Genomic DNA, 19,484 nt, shown 5'->3' on the forward strand with positions numbered 1-19,484 from the left:
CACCCCCGTGATGTGCGCTCCCTCCCCTGTCACCCCCGTGATGTGCGCTCCCTCACCTGTCACCCCCGTGATGTGCGCTCCCTCACCTGTCACCCCCGTGATGTGCGCTCCCTCACCTGTCACCGCCGTGATGTGCGCTCCCTCACCTGTCACCGCCGTGATGTGCGCTCCCTCACCTGTCACCGCCGTGATGTGCGCTCCCTCCCCTGTGACCCCCGTGATGTGCGCTCCCTCACCTGTCACCCCCGTGATGTGCGCTCCCTCACCTGTCACCGCCGTGATGTGCGCTCCCTCACCTGTCACCGCCGTGATGTGCGCTCCCTCACCTGTCATCGCCGTGATGTGCGCTCCCTCACCTGTCACCGCCGTGATGTGCGCTCCCTCACCTGTCACCGCCGTGATGTGCGCTCCCTCACCTGTCACTGCCGTGATGTGCGCTCCCTCACCTGTCACCGCCGTGATGTGCGCTCCCTCACCTGTCACCCCCGTGATTTGAGCTCCCTCACCTGTCACCGACGTGATGTGCGCTCCCTCACCTGTCACCGACGTGATGTGCGCTTCTCACCTGTCACCGCCGTGATGTGCGCTCCCTCCCCTGTCACCCCCGTGATGTGCGCTCCCTCACCTGTCACCCCCGTGATGTACGCTCCCTCACCTGTCACCGCCGTGATGTGCGCTCCCTCACCTGTCACCGCCGTGATGTGCGCTCCCTCACCTGTCACCGCCGTGATGTGCGCTCCCTCACCTGTCACCGCCGTGATGTGCGCTACCTCACCTGTCACCGCCGTGATGTGCGCTCCCTCACCTGTCACTGCCGTGATGTGCGCTCCCTCACCTGTCACCGCCGTGATGTGTGCTCCCTCCCCTGTCACCCCCGTGATGTGTGCTCCCTCCCCTGTCACTTCCGTGATGTGTGCTCCCTCCCCTGTCACCCCTGTGATCTGTGCTCCCTCCCCTGTCACCCCCGTGATGTGCGCTCCCTCCCCTGTCACCTTCGTGATCTGTGCTCCCTCACCTGTCACCCCCGTGATCTGCTGTCCTCTCTCCCTCACCTCTCACCCCCGTGATCTGTGCTCTGGTCACCTGTCTCCTCCGTGATCTGCGCTGCGCTCCCTCCCCCACCTCTCACCCTCCCCGATCTGCTGCCTCCTTCATTTCCTGTGATCCAGCTGCCTAGATCCATCCTGTAGGGTAACTATCATCAATCTCACCTCCCACTCCCCTTACCACCCATCCCCCCCATCCCCCCCTCACCCCATCCCCCCCTCACCCCATCCTCTGCCGCTCCTGCATCCACTGTGCCCTCTCCCATCCGCCCCCACCCTATGTCAGCCGCCGTCTCACAATCACAGATGCTCCCTTTATATGCCGCTGCCTCCCCATCTGCCGCCGCCCCCCCCCCATCTGCCGCTGTTTTTTTTTCTATGCCATGGGGGTGTAGTTTCCAAAATGGGGTCACATGTGGGGGAGCTCCACTGTTTCGGCACCTCAGGGGGTCTCCAAACGCAACATGGAATACGCTAATTATCCCAGACAATTTTGCGTTTGAAACGTCAAATGACGCTCCTTGCCTTCCGAGCCCTGCTGTGCGCCCAAACATTTTATTTCCACCACATATGAGGTGTCTGTGTACTCAGGAGAAATTGCACAATACATTTTATGGTGCAAGATTTCCTGATACCCTTGTGAAAAAAAAATGTGGTAAAAAAATTTTTTTTTATTTTCACGGCTCAACTCTATTAACATTTGTGAAGCCCCCAGAGGTTCAAAGTGCTCAATAAACATCTGAGGTGTCTGTGTACTCAGGAGAAATTGCACAATACATTTTATGGTGCAATTTTTCCTGATACCCTTGTGAAAAAAAAGCTACCTGGTTGAAGTAACAATTTTGTGGTAAAAAAGTTTTTTATTATTTTCACGGCTCAACTCTATTAACTTTTGTGAAGCCCCCAGAGGCTCAAAGTGCTCAATAAACATCTAGATAAATTCCATGAGGGGTCTAGTTTCCAAAATGGGGTCACATGTGGGGGAGCTCCACTGTTTCGGCACCTCAGGGGCTCTCCAAACGCAACATGGTGCGGCTAACGATTCCAGCTAATTTTCTGTTCAAAAAAGTCAAATGGCGCTCCTTCCCTTCCGAGTCCTGCCGTGCGCCCAAACAGTGTTTTTTCGCCACATATGAGGTATCTGCGTGCTGAGTAGAAATTGCCCAACAAATTTTGGGGATTCATTTAATCCTGCTACCCTTGTGAATATGCAATATTTGAGGCTAAATTAACATTTTTGTTGCAAAAAGTAAAATGTTCATTTTTTCCTTCCACATTGCTTTAGTTACTGTGAAGCACTTGAAGGGTTAATAACCTTCTTGAATGTGGTTTTGAGTAGCCTGAGGAGTGCCGTTTTTGGAATGGTGTCACTTTTGGGTGTTTTGTGTCATGTAGACCTTTCAAAATCGCTTCAAATGTGATGTGGTCCCTAAAAAACGTGGCTTGGTAAATTTTGTTGTAAAAATGAGAAATTGCTCATAAACTTTGAACCCCTATAACTTCCTTAAAAAATTTTTTTCCCAAAATTGTTCTTATGTAAAGTAGACATGTGGGAAATGTTATTTATTAATTATTTTGTGTCATATGTCTCGTTGGGTTTAGAGCATAAAAATTCAAAGTTTGAAAATTACAAAATTTTCGTGAAATTTCCGTTTTTTTTCACAAAGAAACGCAAAAAATATCGGCCTAAATTTACCACTAACATGAAGCCCAATATGTCACGAAAAAACAATCTGAGAATCACCGGGATCCGCTGAAGCGTTCCAGAGTTATAACCTCATAAAGTGACACTGGTCAGAATTGCAAAAAATGGCCTGGTCTTTAGGGTACGCTCACACGAGCGTGAAAATCGGACGAGTGCAATGCGAGAAATTCTCGCATTGCACTCTGACCAATGTTAGGCAATGAGGTTGAGCTGTTGGTCAGCTTTTCTCGCATCCAGATTCTGGATGCGAGAAAAGCGGCAGCATGCTGCGTGTTACGGGGGGCTGTCTGATAATAACCGAAAGGAGTATCAGACAGTCAGGGTCCACCGTGCAAAGACTTTGCTGCAGACTATGGCAGAGTGCAATACCTCTGTTAACTCACAGAAGGATATAATAAGTAAGTAAAGCAATTCCTCCCTTACTTGGAGGGTGTGTGGAATGATCTCTGTTAACAATCACAGAGACAAAGGCAATGTGTGCGAAATGGCACCTACCTAGGTCCGCTCTTCTAGTGGTGCAAAAGAGACGAACAGCAGCGTAAGCCGCACAAAGCTCCTACCTGCGTTCGCTCCACTAGTGTGCGAGGACACGAACCACTAGATATGGCACCTGCCTAGGTCCGCTCTTCTAGTGGTGCAAAAGAGACGAACAGCAGCGTAAGCCGCACAAAGCTCCTACCTCTGTTCGCTCCCCTAGTGTGCGAGGATACGAACAACTGCCAGACGCAGTATAAGGAACGTTACCCTAGCGGCAACGTCCACCTACGAGTAGAATCACAAGGCCCAGCCAGACCATGTGCCTCAGGCACCTGCCTATGTCCGCTCCCCTAAGAGGTAAGGATACGGACAGCAGCCGAAGCTGTAAGGTATAAGAACGCTACCCTGCCGGTAGCGCTCACCTAGCATAGACAGAGGAATGCCTAGAGGAACGCGCACAGAGCGTCTACTCATATGCATGAACCAAGAGGACTGAGCACCATGCGGCGTGTGTCAGGGTCTTATATAGACTCTGTGCCTCATCCAAGATGGAGGACACCAGAGCCAATCCGCTGCCAGAACGACAGGAGTGACGTCATGCTGGCCTATCACCGAGCAAGACGTCACAAGCACATGACCAGCGACCAATCGGCATAGAAGGTGTCAGAGACATGTGACCTCGTGTCAGCGATGATGTCACCCACACATGTGCAATGGCTCCAAGATTGGACTTAGTCTCCGGCGCTCGCACATGTGCAGTAGCAAGAAATCTGGACTTAGTCTCCAGCGCTCGCACATGTGCAGTAGCACGAAATCTGGACTTAGTCTCCAGCGCTCACACATGTGCAGTAGCACGAAATCTGGACTTAGTCTCCAGCGCTCGCACATGTGCAGTAGCAAGAAATCTGGACTTAGTCTCCAGCGCTCGCACATGTGCAGTAGCAAGAAATCTGGACATAGTCTCCAGTGCTCGCAGCAACCGTAACAGTACCTCCCCCTCAAGGGCCCCCCTCCCGGCGACGCAGGTAATCGGCAACTAAGTCGGGAGCATGGACAGCCTCCTCAGGCTCCCAAGAGCGATGTTCCGGGCCATAGCCCTCCCAATCTATCAAGAAGAACCTGCGCCCTCTAACCATCTTAGAACCAACTATGGCTCGTACCTCATAGCTAGAGCGAGAGGAATCAGAGGCAGGAGAGTGCACTTCACGAGCGTGAGGTAAAATAGCCGGCTTTAGCAGTGAGACATGGAATTTGTCATGAATCCTAAGATGGACAGGTAACTTCAATTGATAGACTACAGGATTTACCTGTCGAAGAACCTCATAAGGACCCAGGAAGCGAGGAGCAAATTTGACAGAGCTCACTCTAAGTCTCACGTGTTTTGCAGAGAGCCACACAAAGTCCCCTGGAGAAAAGACAGGAGCCGGGCGACGAAACCTATCGGACACCGTCTTCATACGGTCCTTAGCTGCTTGGATCGACTCTTGAGTCCGATCCCAAACCTCTCTGGCATTAGTTGCCCAGTCGGCCACAAGAGGAGGAGGTGCAGCAGCGGGAAACGGTACCGGTACCCTAGGGTGTTGCCCATTATTGAGTACGAACGGTGTCTGCCCAGTGGCCTCAGCCAGCGAATTGTTAAGGGCAAATTCTGCCCAGGGTAGGAGGGAGGACCAGTTATCGTGGTTCTCAGCAACAAAGTGTCGAAGGTATATAATCATAGATTGATTGGTACGTTCAACCAAACCATTAGTCTCCGGATGGTATGCCGAAGAGAGATTCAACTCAATTTGCAGAAGGCTACAAAGATCTCGCCAGAAACGGGAAGTAAATTGCGGGCCTCTATCACAAATGATACGATCTGGCATCCCGTGAAGCCTAAAGACATGCTTGAGGAATAGTTTGGCTAGTACCCTGGAAGATGGGATTCTCGATAACGGTACGAGATGAACCATCCGGGAGAAATGGTCCGTAATGACCCACACAAATCTATGTCCCTGTGAACATGGAAGATCACCCACAAAGTCCATGCCTACCACCTCCCATGGTCTATCTGGCACTGGTAAAGGATGCAAGAGCCCAGCCGGTCTCTGCCGTAATGGACGGTTGCGAGCACACGAGTAGCAGGAACCGACATATCTCTTGACGTGGCTGGCTAAGTGTGGCCACCAATACCACCTCTCCAGTAACTCTCGTGTCCGCCTAATACCAAAATGCCCACCCACCTTTGAGGTGTGGGCCCATGACAGTATATCATTCTGTCGATCAGGCGGAACAAAGGTCTTGCCCGGTGGGATTTGGTCTAACGTCACAGGGGAGAGCGTATGAAAAACCCTGGAGGGAAGGATAAGACGAGGTTCGTCAATCTCTTCCTGGGTAGAAAGCATAGAGCGAGACAGGGCGTCTGCCTTGTTATTCTTACTCCCAGACAGATAGTTGATGGAGAAGTGAAAGCGGGAGAAAAACAAGGACCAGCGGGCTTGGCGAGGATTCAGACGCTGAGCGGTTTGTAAGTACGTCAGATTCTTATGGTCTGTATAGACCTGGAAAGGATGTTTCGCTCCTTCCAGCAAGTGACGCCACTCCTCCAAGGCTAATCTCAAGGCGAGCAGTTCCCTATCCCCAATGGTATAGTTTCTCTCTGCCGGTGAAAAGGTTTTAGCAAAGAAGAAACACGGCCTTTTTCTACCTGCACCGTTCTTTTGATACAAGACCGCACCAGCACCCACTGAAGAGGCATCAACCTCTAAGAGGAAGGGCTTATTCTCATCGGGTCTTTGAAGAACGGGAGCAGTTGAAAAGTGTCTTTTTACTGCCTCAAAAGCCTGAGATGTCTCAGTAGACCAGGCTTTGGGATTAGCACCTTTCTTAGTCAAGGCCACCAAAGGGGCCACCAAAGTAGAAAAATGGGGTATGAACTGCCTGTAATAATTTATGAATCCTAAGAAGCGTTGCACCGCCTTCAAGGAATGAGGTTCGGACCATTGCAGGACAGCAGAGAGCTTCGCAGGATCCATAGCCAGACCCTCTTGTGAGATAATGTAACCCAAAAAAGGCAATGAGGACTGCTCGAATACACATTTCTCGAGTTTAGCAAACAATGAGTGCTCCCTTAAACGGGAAAGGACACGAACGACATCCTGACGATGAGTCTCCAGATCAGGAGAAAAAATCAGGATGTCGTCCAGATACACCACTACTGAGGATAACAGTAAATCCCTGAACACATCGTTTACGAAGTCCTGAAATACTGCGGGTGCATTACGTAACCCAAAAGGCATGACGAGGTATTCATAGTGACCGTCTCGGGTGTTAAAAGCGGTCTTCCATTCGTCACCCTTTCGAATTCGTACCAAGTTATACGCACCCCGCAGATCCAACTTCGTAAAAACTTGAGCTCCTCTCAGTCTGTCAAAGAGCTCCGAAATTAAAGGTAATGGGTATTTGTTCTTTATTGTGATTGCGTTGAGACCCCTGTAATCTATGCAGGGACGCAAATCACCCTCTTTCTTCCGAACAAAGAAAAACCCAGCTCCCGCGGGAGAGACAGACTTACGAATGAACCCCTTCTCTAAACTCTCTCTTATATAGGTCGACATGGCCTCCGACTCAGGTATCGACAGGGGGTAAACCCTGCCTTTAGGTGGAACCGAACCTGGGATAAGGTCTATGGCACAGTCATACGGCCTATGGGGTGGAAGAACCTCAGCACCCTGTTTGGAGAACACGTCAGCGAAATCCAAATAGGGTGTAGGTATGGGAGAGAGATCAGTTGATGCAACCGCAACGACCTTAGGTGGTAAGGGAAGACATCGGGACTGACATTTCGAACCCCAACTAATAATGCTGTCAGACTCCCAGTCAATGTGAGGAGCATGAGTCCGAAGCCATGGAAGACCCAGAAGGACGTCGTCTATACCCTCAGGCAAAACAAGAAAAGAAATCTCCTCTATGTGACCCTGAGACAGGGAAAGGCGCAAGGGAACTGTCCTCAATGTAATGGAGTCAGACAACATAGTTCCATTAACAACACGGACAGGAATAGGCGCCTCTAACATGATAGAGGGAATATTGTGTCCCTTTACAAATCCTGAGGACACAAAAATCCCGTCAGCTCCGGAATCCACAAAAGCCATAATAGGCCATGTATTCTCAGATAACGAGAGCTGACCTGGGATACAACACTTAGAGGGTGCAGAAGACGTCTCTAGTAACCCCCCTCTAATGGTTACTAGGCCAGGGAGTTTCCCTGACGACTAGGACACTTGTTGGCATAGTGCCCAGCCTGACGACATACGTAACATATAGGAGGACCAGACTTGCGTAGTCTGGAGAACGTATGACCTAACTCCATAGGAGTGGGAGATGTTTCAGATGCTGAGGAAGATGGTAGTGGACCCTCAACAACTGGAATAGCCCGATGCTTAGGGCGTGAGGAAGAGACCTCGAGTCTACGTTCCTTATGGCGTACATCGATCCTCGTTGCAACTGTGATCAAGTCCTCCAGAGAAGCAGGGACCTCACGAGTAGCAAGGGCATCCTTGACATAGCCTGCCAACCCTCTCCAGAAGATAGGAATCAACACCTTCTCTGGCCAATCTAGTTCTGCCACCAGAGTTCTAAAAGCAATGGCATAAGAACTAGTGGATAACGAACCCTGAGATAGATCTAACAGTCTCAGGGCCGCATCATGGGTAACCTGCGGACCCATGAATACCGCCTTAAGAGCATCAAGAAAGTCTTGATGTCTCAGAGTAACCACATCAGAGCGCTCCCATAGGGGAGTCGCCCATTCTAAGGCTTTGTCCTGAAGTAATGAGATGATAAAGCCTACTCTGGACCTCTCCGTAGAGAAGCGAGAAGAGTTGACCTCTAGGTGTATCTGACACTGACTAATGAAACCACGACATGATCTGGCATCGCCAGAATATCTGTTTGGCAGAGCAAGTCGAGGATCATGTGCAGATGTCACCATGGTCTGAGGTTTATCCTCTATACTCTTGAGCCGTGACTCAAGTACTTGTATGTAACGGTGTAACTGCTGATATTCTGCCATAACTGCCAGACCCTTGGCTCAGTCCTAATGTTACGGGGGGCTGTCTGATAATAACCGAAAGGAGTATCAGACAGTCAGGGTCCACCGTGCAAAGACTTTGCTGCAGACTATGGCAGAGTGCAATACCTCTGTTAACTCACAGAAGGATATAATAAGTAAGTAAAGCAATTCCTCCCTTACTTGGAGGGTGTGTGGAATGATCTCTGTTAACAATCACAGAGACAAAGGCAATGTGTGCGAAATGGCACCTACCTAGGTCCGCTCTTCTAGTGGTGCAAAAGAGACGAACAGCAGCGTAAGCCGCACAAAGCTCCTACCTGCGTTCGCTCCACTAGTGTGCGAGGACACGAACCACTAGATATGGCACCTGCCTAGGTCCGCTCTTCTAGTGGTGCAAAAGAGACGAACAGCAGCGTAAGCCGCACAAAGCTCCTACCTCTGTTCGCTCCCCTAGTGTGCGAGGATACGAACAACTGCCAGACGCAGTATAAGGAACGTTACCCTAGCGGCAACGTCCACCTACGAGTAGAATCACAAGGCCCAGCCAGACCATGTGCCTCAGGCACCTGCCTATGTCCGCTCCCCTAAGAGGTAAGGATACGGACAGCAGCCGAAGCTGTAAGGTATAAGAACGCTACCCTGCCGGTAGCGCTCACCTAGCATAGACAGAGGAATGCCTAGAGGAACGCGCACAGAGCGTCTACTCATATGCATGAACCAAGAGGACTGAGCACCATGCGGCGTGTGTCAGGGTCTTATATAGACTCTGTGCCTCATCCAAGATGGAGGACACCAGAGCCAATCCGCTGCCAGAACGACAGGAGTGACGTCATGCTGGCCTATCACCGAGCAAGACGTCACAAGCACATGACCAGCGACCAATCGGCATAGAAGGTGTCAGAGACATGTGACCTCGTGTCAGCGATGATGTCACCCACACATGTGCAATGGCTCCAAGATTGGACTTAGTCTCCGGCGCTCGCACATGTGCAGTAGCAAGAAATCTGGACTTAGTCTCCAGCGCTCGCACATGTGCAGTAGCACGAAATCTGGACTTAGTCTCCAGCGCTCGCACATGTGCAGTAGCACGAAATCTGGACTTAGTCTCCAGCGCTCGCACATGTGCAGTAGCAAGAAATCTGGACTTAGTCTCCAGCGCTCGCACATGTGCAGTAGCAAGAAATCTGGACATAGTCTCCAGTGCTCGCAGCAACCGTAACACTGCGATTGTCTGCGAGAGCCGTATCTCTCGCACCCATTCAAGTGAATGGATGCGAGAGATACATCGGACTGCACTCGGATGTTATCCCAGTGCAGTGCGATCTACGCACAGGCTGACAGTGGAGGAGATGGGAGGATTAACCCCTCCCTCTCCTCCGCAGCGCCTGCACTCAGCTTCACAGCTGTGACTCGATCGCAAGATCGGGTTACAGTCGCATGGCACCCGGCTCACGCTCGCAGCAGAGCCTGAGCCGGGGGACATTAGCATATCGCATCCGATGCTCTCGCATCGGATGCCATACGCTCGTGTGAGTCCAGCCTAAGGGTCAAAATAGGCTTGGGGCTGAAGGGGTTAATATTTTGTAGATCCACCTTTTGCAAAAATCACAGCCTCTAGTCACTTCCTATAGCTTTTAATGAGTTCCTGGATCCTGGATGAAGGTAGATTTGACCATTCCTGTTAACAAAACAATTCCAGTTCAGTTAAGTTTGATGGTCGCCGAGCATGGACAGCGGCTTCAAATCATCCTACAGATGTTCAATGATATTCAGGTCTGGGGACCGGGATGGCCATTCCAGAACATTGTAATTGTTCCTCTGCATGAATGCCTGAGTAGATTTGGAGCGGTATTTTGGATCATTGTCTTGCTGAAATATCCATCCCCTGCGTAACTTCAACTTCGTCACTGATTCTTGCACATTATTTTCAAGAATCTGCTGATACTGAGTTGAATCCATGCGACCCTCAACTTTAACAAGATTCCCAGTGGCGGCATTGGCCACACAGCCCCAAAGCATGATGGAACCTCCACCAAATTTTACTGTGGGTAGCAAGTGCTTTTCTTGGAATACCATGGTTTTTTGCCTCCATGCATAACGCCTTTTTGTATGACCAAACAACTTAATCTTTGTTTCATCAGTCCACAGGACCTTCTTCCAAAATGTAACTGGCTTGTCCAAATGTGCTTTTGCATACCTCAGGTGACTCTGTTTGTGGCAAACTTGCAGAAACGGCTTCTTTCGCATCACTCTCCCATACAGCTTCTCCTTGTGCAAAGTGCGCTGTATTGTTGACCGATGCACATTGACACCATCTGCAGCAAGATGATGCTGCAGGTCTTTGGTGGTGGTCTGTGGATTGTCCTTGACTGTTCTCACCATTCTTCTTCTCAGCCTTTCTGATATTTTTCTTGGCCTGCCACTTCTGGGCTTAACAAGAACTGTACCTGTGTTCTTCCATTTCCTTACTATGTTCCTCAGAGTGGAAACTGACAGTTTAAATCTCTGAGACAACTATTTGTACCTTCCCCTGAACAACTATGTTGAATAATCTTTGTTTTCAGATCATTTGAGAGTTGTTTTGAGGAGCCCATGATGCCACTCTTCATAGGAGATTCAAATAGGAGAACAACTTGCAAGTGGCCACCTTAAATACCTTTTCTCATGATTGGATACACCTGCCTATGACGTTCAAAGCTCAATGAGGTTACAAAACCAATTTAGTGCTTTAGTAAGTTAGTAAAAAGTAGTTAGGAGTGTTCAAATCAAGAAATTGATAAGGGTGCCCATACTTTTGTACCGGTCAAATTTGTTTAAATGCGGATTGCACATTTTCTGTTAGTACAATAAACCTCATTTCAATCCAGAAATATTACTGAGTCCATCAGTTATTAGATATATGACACTGAAATAGCAAAAACCCAAATTGTTATAAAGAAAAAAGGTTAACATTAATAAGGGTGCCCAAACTTTTTCACATGACTGTATATGACACATACATACAGCACATAACACATGATTCACATTATACTCACCTCCTTCTTGGCCTCCTGGAGTTCAGAGGGTCTTTAGAAGCAGCTTCTCCGGCCACAGCAGTGCAGGCGCCCCTCCCCTCTCTGTGTGTGTGGTGAAGACGGGAACAGACTGGACACAGAGCACGGAAGGGCGCCCTGTGCTGGAGCCTGTGCACCGCAGGAGCAGCAAGTGAGAGTGAACTGCTGCTCCCTGCTGCGCCCCATCTGCTGTCTGCCAGAAGAAGCCCTGTGCGACTGGTGGCCATGGTACTCACCTACCCTGCGCTCCCCCAGCGTCCTCCTGCGACGCTGGAAACTGGCCAGCATGTAAGTGGCGCAGCGCATGACGTCAGTCTCATGCGCAGCCACTTCAGCAGCTGTCAGTGTATTCTCTGCTCCCCATGCCCAGGATCATGTGCGTGGGGAGCAATATTCATGGCCTTAATCGGCGGACGGTACATTGCAGTACAGGGACCCAACGGATCTCTGTGCTGCGATGTATTTCAGCTGGATGTGCAGCCTTCGACACACCGGTTATGCATATGGGAAGGAGAAACAGATGCTACGATTACTTACTAAATGGGAAACCGCTGGGGAAATCAGACATGAAAAAAGACTTAGGCATCTTAGTCAATAAGAATCTAAATTGGAGTGCCCAGTGTCAGGCAGCAGCCACCAAAGCAAATAGGGTGATGGGATGCATTAGAAGAGGTCTGGGGGCACGAGATGAAAACATCATTTTCCCTCTGTACAAATCACTCGTCAGACCACACTTGGAGTATTGTGTGCAATTTTGGGCGCCGGTGCTCAAGAAAGACATTACTGAACTTGAAAGGGTTCAGAGGCGGGCTACTAAAATAATAAATGGAGTGGGTGCACTACAATATACGGAAAGGTTATCAAAATTAGGTCTATTTACTCTAGAAAAGAGAAGACTTAGGGGAGACCTAATAAATATGTACAAATATATCAGAGGGCCATATAGAGATCTCTCCCATGATCTGTTTGTACCAAGGACTATGACAAGAACAAGGGGGCATTCTCTTCGATTGGAGGAGAGAAAATTCCTACATCAGCATAGAAGAGGGTTCTTCACGGTAAGAGCAGTGAGGCTCTGGAACTCTCTTCCTGAGGAAGTGGTGATGGCCAACTCACTGAATGAATTTAAGAGAGGAACGGATGCTTTTCTTGATAGAAACAGTATAGAAGGTTATAAATAGCATAATCTTACAGGTAGATAGAAGAGCGACCAAGATTATTAGAGGAATGGGTGGGCTGCAATACCTAGACAGGTTATTAAACTTGGGGGTTATTTAGTTTGGAAAAACAAAAGGCTTAGGGGGATCTAATCACAATGTATAAACATATGAGGGGACAGTACAGAGACCTTTCCAAAGATCTCTTTACACCTAGGCCTGCGACTGGAACACGGGGGCATCCGCTACGTCTTGAGGAAAGAAGGTTTAATCATAATCACAGACGAGGATTCTTTACTGTACGAGCAGTGAGACTATGGAACTCTCTGCCGCATGATGTTGTAATGAGTGATTCACTACTAACATTTAAGCAGAGCCTGGACGCCTTTCTTGAAAAATATAATATTACCAATTATGTATATTAGATTTTATGACAGGGTGTTGATCCAGGGAACTAGTCTGATTGCCGTATGTGGAGTCAGGAAGGAATTTTTTTCCCCATTAGAGCTTATTTGACACATTGTTTTTTTTTTTCCTTCCTCTGGATCAACATGTTAGGCTACGGGTTGAACTAGATGGACTTAGAGTCTCCCTTCAACCTTAAAAACTATGAAACTATGAAACACATCTATCTGCATCAGGGGCTGGGGCCGGCAGGCCCCCTGCACCCCCGGGCTCGGTCACAGTAGTTACGCCCCTGACAGGGGCCCACCAAGGACCTTGTGCGGGCCCACTGTGGGAACCCCCGCTGTCCCGTCAGGCCATTCCGACTTCCGACCCTGTATGTGCAGGTTTCAGGAACTGCAGTGCTGGACTGGGGGTGGGGCCCACTGGAGGATTCTCCGGTGGCCCGATGCACCAGTCCGACTCTGTTTACAAGTGATCTATAGAGGGGTAACAATACGTTGAGATCACAGGATCTAATCTCTCTTTTTGCTTGACATTGAGTTGCCATCACTTCTGATCCATTGAGTTGCTTTAGGCTCAAAAAAGCAGCCTGATATAAAGGATATATGTGAACTTTGCTCAGATGCCGACCATGTATAAATTTATAGACAGTCTACAAACATGACTTTTTTCTTTTTTAAGTTTTGCACTGTGTATGTGTGCCGTGTAAAATCAGTTCTGCGTTAGCAAGGTGCAGTGGCGTACCGTCAATAGAGGCAGGCCACGCCACAGCTATGGGGCCCGGGACCTGAGGGGAGCCCCATGACGGCTGCCCGCTGTGTCTGCGATTTCATTTTTCCTCATTCCCAGCAGGGACGGGCTGCCCGGCTCGGTCACCAAGCAGTTGATTAAGGCCGCAGGGGGCCCACACTGTTTGTATAGCTTCAGTTAGCGGCAACACACAGAGGAGCAGACACACCCACACTACACACCACATGGCCGCTAATGAAGAAGAGGGAGTGGCTAGGTAGCATCTTCTTCCAATCAGAGAGGTGTGAGAAATGCCAGGAGGAGAACAGCCAATCAGAAGAGGGGGTGGAGCTTGTTCAGTAAACGGGAGAAAAGAAAATATGGAGCTAAGCAGGGCAGAAGGAGCAGAGATCTGAGCATTGTGAGAGAAAAGAGGTCGAAGGAGCAGAGAAAACGAGAAGCGAGATCAGAAAGAATAGAAAGAAAAAGCAAAGGACAGGATCTGAGCACAGCCAGGAGGACTGACAGGAAGTGCAGCATGAGGCCAGAGGCTGCCACTAACATGATCTCTCACAGCACAGGTGCAGGTGAATATAATAATGTGCAAATGTCACTGCACTGTCCTGTCACATCCCTGTGTGTGTTAACCCTGTACTGTGACATCACTGTGTGTGTTAACCCTGTACTGTGACATCACTGTGTGTTAACCTTGTACTGTGACATCACTGTGTATTCACCCTGTACTGTGCCATCACTGTGTGTGTTAACCCTGTACTGTGACATCACTGTGTGTGTTAACCCTGTAAAGTGACATCACTGTGTGTTAACCCTGTACTGTGACATCACTGTGTGTGTTAACCCTGTATTCTGAAATCACTGTGTGTGATAACCCTGTACTGTGACGCCCTGGCAAAACCAGGTTGTCACAAGAGACTGCATCCATCTTTCAGGTGCAGGACTCTCTGCTCCTTGCCTACCAACACAACCCCTAACACAGGTACAAACACCAGCCACAAAGCCTAGTCACTCCCCCCAAGGACAATAGGGACACACCAGTGGGCGGGGCCAGGAAAATGGTGACACCCACCTAGGGATTCTGAGGTGTCAGAGGAGGGAACACGTCAGTGGTGGAGACAAGTCAGTGTAGTGCTGACAGTGGAAGTGAGAGGAGTGAAGTGGTAGTCGGGGGTTGTAGCTCCCGGACTACCGGACTACCTGAGCTGACTAGGGGGCAGACAGCAGAGCAGGGCCACAGGCGACGGAGATCCGGTCGAAACCTTAAGTGGACTGGGGCAGGGTTGTAACCTGCCGATGCCGACAGCGGAAATCCGGTCCAGAGGCCGTGCACAGTCGGGGTACCTGGACCCCAGGGCAAGGACAGCTTCAAGCACCTTTACGATTAACCAGCAGGGGACAAGATTCCACATCTTGTCCCACAAGTAGCCCAGATAGAGTGAGACGGAAGCCCAACGAGGGGGATAGGGCGTCTGCAAGTGCCTGCAAAAATCGCAAGGGTCAGATCTCGCAGGCCACAGCTCCCACAACAAAGACACCGGGATCGGATTTACCCCGTTTCATGCGGACTAGTCAACACACCAGACAAAAACACAGAAGTGCAGGAGGAAGAACACCTGTCCTGTCTACCGATGTGCGGACCCGAGCACACCTCTCCGGAAGCTACCGGTATCCGGCACTTGGTTTACTACTTGGACTCTGTGTGACTTTATTCATGAGTACACACCGGTATCATTCGGTTCATCCCCGCAGACTGCGCCCCAGCACTCCACTCCACCTACACCTGTGCCCCGGGACTACACCTCCCCTACCCATGGAGGGGATACTGTGGCGCCCTGGACAAGCCAGGTCGTCACAGCTACTACACCAACACACCCCACACTCCCGGTCAGGCACACCAAAGTCAGACAAAAACCCTTGTTGCCTTCCTCCAGGGGCTGATGTCCACACCAGGGGCTGGGCCTGGCAGTTGGTCCCGCCCACCGAGGAGTTCACAGTCCTGGAGGCGGGAAAAGCAGGCAGATAGAGTTTGCAAGTGAAAGTGGAAGGAGGGAAGTAGTAGTTGAGAGGCCTGAAGTTGGTCCGGGTGTGTGGCCCGGACGGAACAGCAAGGTTGGCAGACGGTGGTGACTCTGCAGGAGTGGCCTATTGGAGCTAGCCGTAAGGACCGTGGACGGGCGGTGGCCCGGCGGTACCGGACCGGTACGCAAAGAGAAGCCAGCACCATCCAGCAGGGGCTTAGGACCCCGACAAGGCTAGGAGTCGCTGTGAATTTGTCAAATCCGTTAGCGAAGGAAACCTCCTGGGTTTCCCAGCAGCCAAGTCCCGACAGAAGGCAACAGTCTAACCGAGAGAGGGAAACACAGTCACCGCCAAGGCTAAAGTTCCCAGGGCCAGAGCCTGCGGGCAAAAAGGGCTCCTTCAGCATCCTTCAAGCTGGGGAGCGGGTTACCGGTGGGAACCCATCGGAACCGTACACACTACACAGGTGCAGGGAAAGGCAGTCACCATCAACCTGCCAGGAGAAGAAACACCGCAGCCGTCTGTGGGACCCGTCCATCCAGCCGTTTGTTTTACCGGAGACTTTGTGTGCATCATTGGCTGAGTGAGTACCACCGTGCCGTGCGGCACAGCGCTGCCCCCGCGACCCTGCACCTGGCCAGGCCTGGTAATCCGCCTGCAATCCATCCCTACCCCATCACCGGGCTCCGGGACAACCAATCCCCCTACCCACGGAGGGGAGGACTAACATCCAAGCTGCTCCCTGTCATCGCTCCCGGGATCCCCGTCCAGAGCAGCGGTGGTGTCACCAATCTCACCACAACCGTGGGTGGCGTCACGGACAATATCTAATCCCCACAATCAAACTCCCCTTTTCACTCACGGGCGAGGAACGCCGCTCGAGTCCCCGGGATCCGGCCCACCGCTCGAGCCACCACCGAGCAGCAGCCGCAGCAACAGCGGCCGGACCCGAGCAGTGGGAGAGCGCCACGTCCCCCTCCTCCGCCCGCGACAACTTGGCGTCACGAACAGGATCTTACCACTCTGCCGTCTGGTAGAAGTGCGCCTTGTGACCGCCGGAGGTGTCCGGCCGAAAATTTGGAGAAGCCGCCATCTTGGGCGCGAAAAATTCCCGCTCAAGCGTCTCCTCGAGCAGTGGAGGCGCGAAGGCCTAAACCCCGCCCCTGTAGAGGAGAAGCCGGAAAGAGACTAAGGGGGACTGATGGCGTCTGGCCGCATGTAGCGCGCGGCTATAAAAGCAGGGACGCCAGGACCCTGCGGCCATCTTGTTGCTGGTTCCTGGAAGAGGCCGCCAGAGCCATGTTCATGCCGTCCCGCAGCACCGTAGCCCCCACGCCTGGAACCGCGGCGTGGGTGGAGATCCAGACCGCTCAGCTCCAACAACGGCTGCAGGTCAAGATGCAGCTCCTCCTGGAGGAGTGGGAGGCCGACATGGCGGAGGTTGTGGCGACCGTGCGGAGACGCGAGGAAGAGGGAGTTTCGCAAGGGAGGGTGAGTGACCCACTCCCCTGTGCCCCTAGTGGGTCGGTCATCGCGGCCGAGGGACCCGGTCCACACCAGCTCGCCCAGCTACCTCCCCCGCTACCCGTATTGGCCGCCGCGCCCCCGCCACTAGGCCCGCTATCACCGCAACCGGAAGCGGTACCCCGCACGTCTGCCCAGGCGGATCGGCCTGCCGCCGGAGCCCGCGACCGATCAGAACTGCTTCCATGGAAGGTGCCAAAGCCTGAACCGGAGGCATCCGCGGAGACTTTCCCCGAACCGGAGCCGACAAGCCGCTCTGTGCAGGAGGCCCGGCAAAAGAGGACCCCTGTGCCCATCCCCCACACCTCGGCTGAGGTTGCGCCGGGTTGCTGCTGCAAGGCAGCACCCCAGGCCAAGTCACCGCGGGACCTTCCACCCAGATCGCCAGTGGTGGGCAGTGTCCAGAAGGTCTCGCGGTGCCCGACTTGTGCGCCGTAGCTCACAGCAGCCCCGTATTGGGACAGGGAGCCGACACCACTGGGCCCGGAGATCGCGGAAAGGGAGAGAAAGAAGGCAGAGTTGGTGGCCCGCACGATCCAGGAAAAAGAGAGCCTCCGGCAAGCGACCTTCCATGTCCGGGGCCCCCTGTATGAAGGGCAGGTGAGGCGGTTTGATGTCCGCCGGGGCTATGGCTTTATTTATGAGCCGGGCCTGGAGGCCGAAGTCTTTACAGCCCGGCGGGATGTCAATGCCCACCTGCCTAAGGAGCACCCAGGCCGCAACCTGCCGGGAGACCTGGTGCAGTACATCCGGCACTGCGGGGAGAGGGGGTGGTTTGCGTTGGATGCAAAGCTTAGGGGCAGCCAAGAGGCCCGGGTGTTCACCGCGCCCCCTCCCCCGACCGATGCCGAAGAATCGCAGTGATGGCAGCGGAGCTCCATTGCAAGTTGTCCCCGTTGGAACCACCAAAGTACCATTGTGAAAGTTTTAAAAGAATGATAGGTGAATAATTACCGAGATGTTACCTGATTGAAACCCTGATTTGAACCGGTCGTTGCCGGCAACTGTTGTCCCCGTGGGGACTGTTTGCAATCAACGCGTAGAAAGTGCTACGGACAAGCCCGAGAACTGGCAGGGCAACCACGAACTTGTGGTATGTAAATAAAAATGTTGGCTCTACCGTTACCGCCTCCGAAGAGGCTGATTTGGAGGATGGGCCTGGAGGGAAGAGATGGCCCAGGCCCGCCACTACCGCAACCGGTGGCAATCCTCTGGGGGTTTCAGGGGTTCCCCATGGACGTGGGTCCCCTGAAAAGGACAGAACCCGCTCGGGTAACTTGTGCTGGACTGGGGTCAAGGGGTGCTGCCCATTTGCTTAGGGGCAGCATCAGGGCTAGGTTGCTTGGGTGGGAGAGAGCGGAAGCCGTACCGTTTAGTAACGTTTAAGAAATATGCCTCCCGATGTGGGAAGAGTTAATATATTTGTATTACATGTTTTACCGTTTTATATTTTCCAGTTTGTGAAAATAAAACCGGTGATGGACGGGCAGCCCACTGACGGTCTGCATTTTGCTAAGGGGGAATGTGGCACCCTGGACAAGCCAGGTCATCACAGGTACTACACCAACACACCCCACACTCCCGGTCAGGCACACCAAAGTCAGACAAAAACGCTTGTTGCCTTCCTCCAAGGGCTGATGTCCACACCAGTGGGTGGGCCAGGCGGTTGGTCCCGCCCACCGAGGAGTTCACAGTCCTGGAGGCGGGAAAAGCAGGCAGATAGAGTTTGGAAGTGAAAGTGGAAGGAGGGAAGTAGTAGTTGAGAGGCCTGAAGTTGGTCCGGGTGTGGGGCCCGGACGGAACAGCAAGGTTGGCAGACGGTGGTGTCCGTCTGCAGGAGTGGCCTATTGGAGCTAGCCGTAAGGACCGTGGACAGGCGGTGGCCCGGTGGTACCGGACCGGTACGCAAAGAGAAGCCAGCACCATCCAGCAGGGGCTTACGGACCCCGACAAGGCTAGGAGTCGCTGTGAATTTGTCAAATCCGTTAGCGAAGGGAACCTCCTGGGTTTCCCAGCAGCCAAGTCCCGACAGAAGGCAACAGTCCAACCGAGAGAGGGAAACACAGTCACCCCCAAGGCTAAAGTTCCCAGGGCCAGAGCCTGCGGGCAAAAGGGGCTCCTTCAGCATCCTTCAAGCTGGGGAGCGGGTTACTGGTGGGAACCCATCGGAACCGTACATACTACACAGGTGCAGGGAAAGGCAGTCACCATCAACCTGCCGGGAGAAGAAACACCGCAGCCGTCTGTGGGACCCGTCCATCCAGCCGTTTGTTTTACCGGAGACTTTGTGTGCAT

The sequence above is a fragment of the Anomaloglossus baeobatrachus genome, chromosome 12 (assembly GCF_048569485.1).
Source record: "Anomaloglossus baeobatrachus isolate aAnoBae1 chromosome 12, aAnoBae1.hap1, whole genome shotgun sequence".
NCBI lineage: Eukaryota > Metazoa > Chordata > Amphibia > Anura > Aromobatidae > Anomaloglossus > Anomaloglossus baeobatrachus.